Raw genomic sequence first — 13,138 nt, 5'->3', positions numbered from 1 at the left:
TCCCCGCGCCCGGCCGCTGCGCGCCCACGCCCGGCAGGCCACGCCATCATGCTCGCCGCGCTCTTCGGGCCGCGCCGTGCTCGCCCTGCCTCGTCTCGCCGGTATGGGGTTCGAGCTCGGCCGCCGGCCTCACCTCGTGCGCCTCCGACCTGTGCTACTGTAGCCATCGACCTCGCCTCCCCGCGCCCAGCCGCTGCGTGCTCCACTGCATGCTACATGTTTGACAAAATATTAAGGCGGACACGATTTGGCTCAGCCGGTTGCTCTAACACGCACTAGTAGTACTACGGACCATGCACTTGCACGTCTAATTGGCAAAACAACTGCACTAGTTCTAGTATATGCGTAGATTGTACATGCACATGCAAAGCACATGCATACCTACACTTCCATCGCGTCATTGTCCACGAAGAAAGGCTGTTTTTTTTTTTTTTTTGCGGGGGCACGAACAAAGGCTGTTGCATGCATATGACAGCAAACCAGCTAGATAGCATACGTGCTGCTGCAACGAGGCAAGCGCACGCCCTCTACGGCCTTCGTTAGGCCGAAGATCCCTTCAGTCGTTAAGCGCTCGAAGTTCGGGCCAGGCCGTGTGTTCTTCGGCCTAAGTGAGACCGAGGAGTCCTTCTTCGGATAAGGCCGACAGGGTCACAGTTGTAATTTACGAACTACGTCATACATTATCGAAATTTGTTATAAAAAAATAATATTTTTTAAAAATTCATATATATATATATATAACATATTTTAGAATGTAGATTCACTTATTTTGCTTCGTATAGAGTCCGCATTGAAATCTCTAAATAAACTCATATATTTAGAAACGGTGGGAGTAATCGTGTCATCAATATGTGTACATGATAGTAATGACAGGATGACACAGCTCGCGGCACGGAAAAGAAAAGGACTGCTAGTGCTTATCTAACTTTCTTATCCTAGTGCGCTCTCTTGCTATTTTCGTTCCTTTTTTATTCCATTAATCAGCAGTAGCAACGGTACCAGGATACATGCAGCGGTTTGTGGAAGAAGTTCACACTCCACACCAATGGATGAGCCGGTATACGAAGCACCTAATGAACAAGGACGCTTTACCCCGGCAGATATGTACGATATCTGCAGGCTAGCTGCACGATTTCAGTGTGAATTAATAATACTTCCCGGAAAAAAATTTACTTCCATTTTGAAAATACACAGCTGTAGTACCACTAGCTATGCTCCCTGCCCACCTCTATATATGCCACATTACACGGCTTCTCCTGAGTCCTCAATCGTACCGCTGAACCCCTCTCTTTATCTCAAGAATATCACTACCTTCATTCAGGCAGAGGGTTGCAGTGGGGGTGCGTACTGGGATAGCTTGATATGGGGAGTGTTAGTAACTATTTGCCTCTCATTGGTATGATCCTGGTGCAACTGGGTCTTGCTGGTCTGAATGTGTTGTCAAAGCTCACCATGGCGTCCGGCATGAGCCCTTACGTGCTCATCACCTACTGAAATATTCTTGGGACTGTCTTCCTCGCTCCCTTTGCTTTCTTCTTTGAACGGTATGATTTAATTTCTTCTATAAACATTTCTGATTTCTTGATGGCTATATATGTTACACACTAAAGCACAAGACGTTATGCAAATCTGCGTTTTATTTAGAAGGAGATGAGTCCACCTTTCATAAAAGGAAGTTTCTTGTTTTCAGATGACTTCTTGATCTAAGATGTAATGTACCCAACTACCAGCCGGTTCTTCACATTTTTTGGGCCATGGATTTACTATGTGATGTCTTTCTGGTTAAGTAATTTGTTTGAGAAAATCCTGTATTTAGTATTGTTGAGTTGTTTGCATTAATTTGACGTACTACATGTGTAGACAATACTACCTCTGGTCCAAAAAGTGTGTTATGTTCATAAAAAAATATATTGCTGGAAACGTTTATTGAATGCAAATCCAATGGTACGGAGTAGTACCACATCTTTGAGATCATCTATACTTGCTACTTATTGCTACATTTAGTTTGGAAAAGGAGTACTTATGTGAATAGCTACTAGTATTATGCATTCAACTTTGAGTAAACATATCCTTCCTACATGAGTGGCCCATCCATATGACCATATCTATCATCAATGAATTAGTTTCCTCACTGTTCTTATGCAATATGATTTCATATGATTATGGATGCAGAAAAACTTGGGCCTCAATTAGCAAGAAGACACTATTACAAATTTTCGTATGCTCCGTTGTTGGGTATGGTCTTTTTTCCCTTTCACCTGATTGAGAGTCATCTGCGCTCTGAAGTCTGAACTGATATATATATGCTACCTTACCAACATGGCTTTACTAGATTTAAAATTTATTTTTGTATTTTATTTTAAATAAATTGTGAGCTGTTTTACGGTGATTGGGTTAGTACTCGGAGTACTTACATGTCTAATCACGTCTGATTTTTATTAGCCGTCAGATCTTGCGGGGAATTTTAATTGATTAAATTTAATATGTTAATTGCGATAAGGGCATAATGGTCCAGGGGGAAATATCTTTTCTTGAACCGATCACCTGAGGACCAGATCCATGTCTACTCGATCCAGTTCAGAATCCTCCTCCGATCTATTTGTCGCCGGTCGCCGCTCCTGACCTTCTCCGTCCTCGACCTGCCCGGCGAGAGGAATAAATTCATCGTCCTCATCCTCCACCCAACCAAAGCCCCCCACGCCGTCAACGAAGAAGAAGAAGGCCGGATCTGCGCCGGCTGAATCGGCGGCGACCGCGGCGGGCGATCCCATCTCTTCGCGCGTACCATCCTTAAGGTATGAATTCGGCTTGGCGTTCTGCTCGTTCTCTTGGCCATTGCGCCCCTCCACCGTGCATGCAGTACAACCTCAACCCCACAAGATCCGGGTACTGACTAGAACAACGAATGGAAAGCTTCATCGTGGCATAGTTTCTCTTGAGCTAATCGCATCATGTTTGTTTAAGTAAGATGTTGACATCGTTTGAGACGAGATATACTAAAGGAAGATGAGATACTTGTTCCATAGTTCACTTAATTTAGTTTATTAAAGTCATCATCACTTTAGGTTTGCATAGTGCATGAAATATAGTTTAAAGGAAGATGAGATACTACTTGTTGGACGTTGATGATTGGTTTCCCTCACATGTCAAACCAGCAAAGTCTTTTCCATGCACTTGTCTTTTCCTATGAGCTATTTTACACCTGCAACATTGATAAACAGAAAGATGTTGATGATTGGTTTCCCTCACATGTCATATGCAGGAAGACATGGCGTATGCAAGTGATGAGAGTATGTTCGAGTATGTAAATGTTGTCAGCAAGATGTTTGATAGTGAGGCTGAAGGCTATGAATTCTACAACAAATATGCTCTTGAAAAAGGTTTTAGTGTGAGGAAAAGCTACGTTGAGTGGGATGGATCCAACAAATACATAATTTTAAGGAAAATTGTGTGTAGTAGTCAAGGTTTCGCGAAGATAAGCACATGAAAAGAAAGATGGAAGATAGAAAGAGGAGGCCACGAAGTTTAACTCGTGTTGGGTGTAATGCTAAATTGGTCATTACGAGACAGGAGGAAACCGGTCGGTGGTTTGTCAAGGATTTCATCGATGAGCACAGCCATCCTCTAGCCCCACGGGATCTTTCTTGTCTGCTGCGTTCACACAGACGAATTAGCGATGAGCAGAAAGCGGACATTGCGGACATGGAAAATGTGGGATCCGTAAATACCGTATTATGGATATTTTGTGCTTTCAATACGGTGGATTTGATAAGGTTGGATGCATAAAGAGGGAAGTTTACAATTTCTGCCATGCTAATAAGCAGGAGACAATCAGTGCCGGTGATGCTAAAACGGTGATCATGCACATGATGGCGAGGCGAGAGCGAGATGTGGATTTTTTCTTCAAGTACTTGGTAGACGAGCATTGCCATCTGAAGGGACTGTTCTAGGCTGATAGTCAATCGCGACTTGACTACGAGGCTTTCGGAGACGTCATTGTTTTTGATAGCACATACAGAACCAACAAATACAATCTGCCATTCGTGCCTTTTGTCGGGTTGAATCACCACCGCAGCACTGTTATATTTGGTTGTGGTATAATTTCTCATGAAACAAGCCAGGCATACGAGTGGATGTTGCGGACCTTTTCTGATTGCATGGCACAGAAGCATCCGATATCTGTGATCACAGATGGGGACCTTGCAATGCAGAGAGCAATAAGGGTGGTCTGGCCAGACTCAAACCATAGACTATGTATATGGCACATTCAGCAGAACATTGTACGCCATCTGTGATGACGACGTAAAGGAGGAATTCAGATCTTTCATTTATGATACTTCTTCCATTGAAGAGCATGAGATAAAATGGATACAATTCTTACAACAGAATAAAGTAACCACTGAGGAGTCTTGGCTGCATCAGATGTATCAGATGAGAAAGTTGTGGTGTCCTCCATATCTTGAGGGGCGTTGTTTCCTAGGATTGAGCAGCAATCAAAGGAGTGAGAGCTTGAACTCTGTGCTACATACGCATCTTGAGGGTAAGATGTCGTTGTTTGAAATGCTAGAGCACTATGAGTGTTGCCTTGCGTCGCGACGGATTAATGAAGCTCTCCATGACGTCGAAGCCTTGCAGTCCGTTCCATTTACAAAGGAAAATGCTTCACCGCTTGAGAAACACGCCGCAACAATTTTCACACCTAGGGTCTTGGTCTTATGGAGCATAGATGCTGTCAGCAAATGTCAGATTAGAGAGATACTAGATGGATCAGAAGATTCCACTTATGTTGTGTCCAAGCAGGAAAGAATGAATAAAAAGTTTGGAGTGCGCATTGAAGAGCAAGGAGGTCTTTTGCACAGGGTGAGTTGTTCTTGCCGTAAGCTGGAATGCGCAGGCACACCATGTTCCCACATTTTTTACATATTGGGGAATTTAAAACAAACAATTCTGCCCGGTTGTTGCGTTCCCACTAGGTGGACTATGAATGCAAAATGTGCATACGCACCTACCAGAAAAAACCAGATGTATGACTATTCGCTAAGCCTGGAGAGGTACAGCGAGTTGCGGAATTGTAGTCACGCCACAAGTTTCTAGGCATGCCACTCTGATGAGGACTATCACCGTCTAAAGATGCTTTTGCAAGCACAACATCATGGCAAGCAATCAAGTTTTGAACTAGCTGACAGCAAGGAGTCAACTAATGCTCAGCATAACAGCATTAGGTTTGGCCCGTTGATGCCGCACTCGCAGAAAGTTGATAAGGTTCTGGATCCCGTGCATGTGCCAGGATGAGGTGCACCGAAGAAAAGGCTGCAGGCAAAGACAAAGAAGTCAAGATCACAGAATATCTGTGGCTATTGCAAGAAACCAGGTCACAATCGACGTAAATGCGCTAAATTGCTAGAGGTACGAAATATGTTCATATTTTTTTTGCATGTGTTTTACTCATAATTGATGTCCATGTGATTTATTCTATTCTTCTGTGTAGGATCTCGAGGCTGGACTGTGATATCTACATACAGCATGAACCGACGATGAGCCAGAGAAAGTCGTGTGCCATTCAGCTTTGTGTGACGTGGTCTTTACATTCTATTTCATCGTGACAGTAATTTAGTGAAGTGCGGTTGTACTGCCATGTTACTGTATTAGTTCGACATCTTTCGTTTCCACTTTTTGTGTGTATCATGTGATGTCCAACTTTAAGAATGATGATGTATTTCGACAAATTGGGCACTATGATTCTTCACCCTTACTATGGTTGTCATGTATATTCATAATCATCATGCATATTCTTCATTTACAGAGCAATAATGACTGACGTATTTTTTAAATAAGCGGGGCCCACTTGGGTGTGTTTGGAAATCTTTGAAAAACCTCCATGCACGTTCATCTTCGCTGCATGCAAATCGGGCGGTAGCCGCTGTGCCAGTAGCTGTCAAGTCCTTGATGAATCACTATTCACATGCAGGTCCCCGACTCTTGCATGCAGGTCCCCGACTCTTGCATGCAGGTCCCCTTGAGGCATAGACCGATGTTTTCAGCAGTCAGTCTAGAGGGCATTATAAATTCAAAAAAATACAAAAACTTGGAAACCTAGTTTTGTTTGTGGAAGAGATCATGTGTGCCAAAACTGAGGTGATTTGGAGGTGGTCGAAAAAATGCCCGCATTCCCGGAGGGACCATTTGGTCTTAACTTAAGACATTTTTTGAACAAACGTGAATTTTTCCACCACCTCCAAATCACCCAAATTTTCTTGTACATGGTCACCCACATGTGCAAAACATATGTATGCAAGAAAATTTTGAAAAAAATTATTTTACAATGCCCCCTTGAGGCATAGACCGATGTTTTCAGCAGTCAGTCTAGAGGGCATTATAAATTCAAAAAAAATTTAAAAAATACAAAAACTTGGAAACCTAGTTTTGTTTGTGGAAGAGATCATGTGTGCCAAAACTGAGGTGATTTGGAGGTGGTTGGAAAAATGCACATTTCTGATATTTTCACAGGTTACAAAATATATTATTGGACAGAATATAGACAGCACCACACAACAACAGCACATTCATCCAATACAATAGAAGATAGCTCTCCGAATACAATTCATCATATTAGTCTCCGAATTCAAAAGACCGAACAAAGATAGAACATTACGAGTCTCGAGACCGCAAGTAGCGAGTTTGTCTTCATATTACAAGTCGATATCGATCATCTAAACTACCATCACATAGAAGAGAGTTGCGGTCATCACGATAAGCATCATCGCGATGAAACTGGTCTTCATCCGGTTCCTCCAACGCTCCCTCCTCTCTCCCGCTAGATAGCGGGCGTATCTAGATTCCGCCTCCGCCCTAGTGGTGTACCCTTTGTAACTGTTACCGCTGAAACGGTGAACCTGTCTCCGACACTCCTCCCAGTCATCGTAGACTCCTGGAACCTTACCCTTGTACACGACATACGATGTCATCTCTATGCACAAGCCAAACAACAGACAATACATAAGCAATAAATAAGTATGCAACAAAAGGATTGGAAGAGAAAAGCAAGACATTAATAGCATAATTCATGGTCCTAGTAATAAATAGCATCGATTACATCTAAGTTTAACGACTGTCCAAACCAAAGAGACATACAATTCATTAAAGTTTAATTACAACATGAGTCAATCAATGTTTCAGAACTACACATAGCATCACTACTTTCGACTCAACTCATGGGACCGGAGCGTGGATGAAGCCGCCGTCTGTCCTGATGGTCATGAAATCGCGGGCGTTGTCAGCCTGCATTTGTAGCATTGTGTCTATCTCACTGCACAGAACACGGAATGTTAGAAGAAATAAAGAACGATCGATGGATGCATTTTTTGCTGTTTTGGCTGATGTTGTTTTGGTGCTGTTTTCGTGCCATTTAGGATGGCTGCAGTGACTTTTTGGTGCCATTTTTGATCTCTTAATATGGTTGCAGTGAGAGCAAAATATGGCTGTTATTTTTTTTTGTTTCAGAAACAGGACAAACCAAAGGGCCCACGTCTCCCCTCCAGATTTTTCGAGGGCCAAAGGGCAGGACGTTTGAGTTTTCGAGGCAACTCCCCACGCCTCCCTTCCACTGGCAACTCCCCACGACTCCCCTCCACTGGCAACTCCCCACGACGCAGGGAACTCCCCTCCTATTCCATTGCCGCTCAATCTGCCTCCCTCTGCCTCCCTCCTCATTCCATTGCCGCTCCATCTTCCTCCCTCTGCCTCCACCATCAAGCAACTCCCCTCTGCCTCCACCATCGCTGGCCAGGAGGGCAATGGCGGAAGAATCGTGGAGCAACTCCCCTCCGTCTGCCAAGAGAATGGCGGAGGCATCGTGGAGCAACTCCCCTCCGTCTGCCAAGCATCACCAAGGTGAGGCATCTGGCAAAGGAGCCGCTGGTGGTCGACGACGACGTTTCGGTCCCCGGGCAGAAGCAGGACTACACCGTGCCGCTCATGGTTGATATCCACCTGAAGAAGGAGAAGCTGGATGTCGTATGCACCAGCAATCCAGACGAAGCCGACAAGAGGATCCGCGAGATCAGGAGGAGGCTCGGGGGCATGCTTTCTTGGTCGATCACCGTTGATGTCGAGTATATGAGGGAAGATGAACCTCCACAAAAGGCTGCAGTTCTACAGTTATGCGTAGAGGATCTCGTCCTGGTATACCACATCACCGCGGCAACCAAATGGTAAAAACATCCAGTTCTAAAGTTTCTGAAGTTCTGACGTTTCTGTCTAATTAGTAGTTTCTGAAGTTTCTAAAGTAGACGCAATAGTTCTATAGTTCTGAAGTAGATGCAATACTAGTTCTGAAGTTCTGAAGTTTCTGTCTAATTAGTAGTTTCTGTAGTTTCTGAAGTTTCTGAAGTAGATGCAATAGTTCTGAAGTTCTGAAGTAGATGCAATACTAGTTCTGAAGTTCTGAAGTTTCTGTCTAATTAGTAGTTTCTGAAGTTTCTCAAGTAGATGCAATAGTTCTGAAGTTTCTCAAGTTTCTCAAGTAGATGCAATAGTTCTGAAGTTCTGAAGTAGATGCAATACTAGTTCTGAAGTTCTGAAGTAGATGCAATACTAGTTCTGAATTTTATGTCTAATTAGTAGTTTCTGAAGTTTTTGAAGTAAATGAATTTGATGCACCAGATTAATTTGATGCAGGCCCAAGGAACTCCGCCCGCTCTTGCAGGAGAAGAAGCTATACACCTTTGTTGGCTTCTCCATTGGAGGTGACAAGGAGAAGCTAAATTTTTTTGGTTTGGAGATCAACCCCGACAAGTACGTCGACATGCAGCGCAAATGGAGAGTTCCAAAAAATGGAAATAAGTGGCAGGCTTTGGCTGAGTTTGCAGCCAGCCTCATCCACCCATCATACAAGGAAATGAAGAAGAAGATCAACAAGGAATTCGACCACAAACTATGGGGGGACAGCCCACTGCCAAACAACCTCATCGAGTACGCAGTGAAAGATGCGTACGTCACCTACGAGGCATGGAAGAAAATCGAAATCGTCAAAGAAGGTTTGGAGTACTGGCAAGAGGCGGAGGATCATTGGGATGACCCCTACTACTGGGGATATTGAGTTGTTTGTGGTATTATGTGTCTCAGTTTGCAATTATGTGGTTGAACAAGTTTGCTTTTGTAATGCTGAACAAGTTAGCTTTTGTTATGTTGAACAAGTTTGCTTTTGTAATGATGAACAAGTTTGCTTTTGTTATGTAGTTATGTGATTGTTATGATGCTGGTGCAGAACACTTATGGTTGTGATGTGATGCAAAATCCTTCAACTTTTGGTGATCATTTAGTTCAAGATTTGGTCAGATCGTACAGAATGTTGTCTAGAAGTTTTTGTGATCATTTAGTAGTTTTTTTATACAGAAGCCTTTCACTATAACTGAAAAAGCTGAAGTTCTCAGCATGAAGAATCACACAACACAGCACCTACATTATGATGATACACTATCAACTGCAGACCTGAATGCATCCAATTCGTCCTTCCCCAAGCAGTGATGGTAACTGAAAGTATAACAACTAAAAACACAGCTCTACTGTATGTGTCCAATAGTGCCATCATAACAGAACTTTGAAAAGTCCTATATTATACAGTAGCAAGCATCACAAGTTTCAGATGGTTTTCTAGCAAGAATTTTCCAGAAAAGTGGATTGGTGGCACAAAATTGCTACACTCAGTCGATCTACCTAGCATTATCAGCATGGATACCATTGAGACGTCAACAGAAACTGGGGTACCTGCGTTGTCCTGCGGTGGTTGAGGAGATGGATCCGGCCGATCCCGTTGGGGGGGCGCGGGGGCGGCGGGGATGGAGTCGCCGACGGTGTGCAGGGGCGGCGGACAAAGGGGGACGAGTGGGGGATCTGGCGATGGAGGGAGGGAGGCCACATCGCGAGGGGAATAGGTGGAGTGGGGGGAGGGTTCTAATGGCCTACTTCGGATGGGCCTAATTCAGATGGGCCGTCTCGTTGTCTGCGCCTGAGGCATGCATGCATGGGAATGGCGGCGACGTGGGTTTGCATGCGCGGGTGGCGGACGTGAACTTTATCTATCCGAAATATGTTATGATTTCTACCCAAAAACAAGCTCGCATGCGACACTCTCCCGTGCGACGCACGCCTCTCGCGTGATACATGATTCCGATGCGACTGCGTGCCAAGTTTTATAGATGGAAACTTCTTTAGACACAATGCCATCTCAAAAACAACTCAGAAACAACTGTATGATTGATCATAAAACACATGCATTATTGTTCAAAGAACTGTATCATGAATAAATTGTACCATAATTGCGAACATAGTATGAAACAGAAAACAAAAGGTTTGTTTGCAACTAAATAATCCTGGTTTGAAGCTTAAACTGGTTCAGAAACAATTGAGCCTACTCCATATTGTCTACTGCACTGCCAAAATCCAGTGACCTCTTGCGTTGCGTCGTTGGAGATTGCGTCGGGCTTGGCGGCGACCCATGTGCTTCAATCTTTTTCTCTTTAACATCAATGTAACCATACAACTTAAGTTGTTCTTGGTCTTTCTCTGCCAACTCTCTAGCAAGACCCTCCATTTCTTGGATTCTCACTTCCTGTAGAAAACCATAGGAATTGTATTAGGAAGAACTCAAAAAAGACGTAGCCATAAACTAGATGCATGCAACATGTAAAATTTGAACCTCAGAATCAATGTCATCCTCGGGAAAACAACCCGTAGTTCTATTGTACACAATGTACAGGTGACATGTCTTGCTGCCATTCAGATCAGAAAGCATTTTTTGTACATCATCTGGTCCTACAATCAAGAACATTCCTTCTGGCAGCTTGCACGCAGACCCGGGTAAGAAGTAGTACAGTTCTGCTCCCAGTTTGCAACCAAAACTATCTCTCATTTCACTCATAATGAGATCGTAAGTCACTTTGGCGGGTTCAAAAATTCTGACTTCTGCCGGGCGTTCATCAAAGTATGCTCTCGGGACATGTGACATCTCATCATCCCTACTAACAAAAAATTCCATGACCAGCACCTAGTATCTCACATCAGAGTTAATACATTCAATGAGTAAAGGGCCAAACATAACTTTTATGTGCATAGCAACATTGCGGCGTTGTTACCTGCTTTTGTGGAATGTATCCTTCATGTGGAGTGACTGGGGATTGTGCCATCTCAAACCTTCTCACCTTATTATGTTGAATGTATCCTTCATGTGGTGTGACTGGGGACTCTGCCATCACAGGTTTCTTATCCTGCGTATGAAACGTCGATAGTGGGTTTACACACAAGTTTTGAAAGGTCATACCATATCTTGGGTATGCATCGTTGCGAGGTACTTACAAGGGGAGAATTGACGATATGTTGTTGGGGTGGACTGATGTGGCATTGAACGGGTGACTCTATCACAATGTCTCGAGTGAATGGCGACTGTGCCGTCTCATGATGCTTAGCCTACATACAATCACCGACATAAGGTTGCCACAAATTGAAGATGTTTGTATCATAGAATACGTAGGTCCTTAATATATAGAATCGGTGCGAGATACTTACAGGGGGAGAATAATTGAAGACATGTTGTCGGGGTGGCCGTGAGATCGCACGGTCTTCTAACATATGTCCTTCCAAGCGGACCTTCTCCAGCATGGCCTTATAATCCATGTCCGACCGCTCCTGTAGCAGCTTATTGTCCATATCCGCACGTGCCTGCAACACATAGGCATCCATCTTGACTCGCTCTGTCTGTATAATACTGTCCACAAGCTTTCGGTCCTTCTGCAACGTTTGATGCATTTCCTTGTAGCCTAAGAAAAACTTTTTTTCCATGTACTCACAGTCCCTCTTATACTTTTCTTCAATCTCAAGACGCATCTTCGCCATCTTAAGGGAAAACTCCTGACGCTCCTCCTTTATCATCCTGTCCACGTATGAACGTTCTTTTTTCAGTTTCTTATCTACCTCAGCGCGATCCTTTTGCACCTTCAAGTCGATCTCCCGACGCGCTTCATGCAAAGACTTGTCGTACTCCGCACGGTTGTTATACGCCTCTGAGACCATGGTCCCTACAGCAACACATATACCCATAGTATGAAAACTGTATCCACACCCTCATCCACCTAATTCAAAACAATACGACCGTGAAAAAATATTCATAATCAGTTCGTACGATCAACTAGTACAAACTATCAATCAAAAAGCTCTTGCATGACATCCTGTACTCGAATCACACCAGAACTACTCAACTATGGCAAAAGCTGGATTTTCTAATCTCTTCGGAAATTACTTGTTGGTCGAATCAATGGAAAAAATAATCAGCACTGCAATCGAAGATGAGAGAAGCCGTGGAAGAGACCTTTTTAATCCGGCGTCGGTGTGGTCGCTTGAGAAGCGATGGCGCGATCCCGGCGATGGCTATGTGAGGAGAAACAAGGTAGATGGGGGTGGTTAGGATAGGGTAGATATGTGGTAGAATGGGAAGGTATATATCCGTGATTGTAGGGTTAATTAGTTATTTTGAACTAATGCGCTTCGATGCAAGTTTTTTTTCAATGAGCGCGATCTTTTCGGGGCTTCCAAAACATGTGCACTGACCGCGGGTCGAACCACATATCACACAAGCCCGAGCCATCGCCGTGCCCGTGCCAACCCGCCGCCCACCATTCTAACTTATTGTTCTCTAAAAAAGGAAGAGCAATAAATTCAGTCCAAGAATTTTCAGATATAATTGTCAACCCATTTTCGTTGGTAATTACGAGATATGTTTGGCGCAATTAGTGGCTAACTGGGGTTTTTTTGAGGAATAGTAGCAACTTGGTTTGATACATGCCAAACGTTACGTTCTGATTAGTTGCATTATTTCTTTCATTTTTTACCAAAAAAATCTTTACAAAGTGTTAATTGGACAATGTGAACAATGTGGCACGAAGGTTGTCGGCCCAGCCAGCGGATGGAACGGATGGTACATGTACACGCAAGTACGATCTCTGACACGCGCATTTCATCTGGTTCAATGGATGCATGCATGCTCTATGTGGCACGAAGTTTGTCGGCCGAGCTAGTCGACGGACCAGATCGATGCTATAGGAGGGACTCCATTGTAGACCAACGCTCCATCAATGTCCGGTGTGTG

The 13,138-nt window shown here is 43.8% G+C and overlaps 1 pseudogene; it reads left to right on the top strand.

Moving 5' to 3' along the window:
- The first annotated feature begins 1,346 nt into the window (after nucleotides 1-1,346).
- LOC123158367 (WAT1-related protein At1g09380-like) overlaps nucleotides 1,347-13,138 on the top strand; it is a 39,585-nt pseudogene continuing 27,793 nt past the window's right edge.

The sequence above is a fragment of the Triticum aestivum genome, chromosome 7B (genome assembly GCF_018294505.1).
Source record: "Triticum aestivum cultivar Chinese Spring chromosome 7B, IWGSC CS RefSeq v2.1, whole genome shotgun sequence".
NCBI classification, from domain to species: Eukaryota; Viridiplantae; Streptophyta; class Magnoliopsida; order Poales; family Poaceae; genus Triticum; species Triticum aestivum.
The sequence above is the reverse complement of the archived record's forward strand: the minus strand, read 5'-3'. Positions and strand labels throughout refer to the sequence as shown.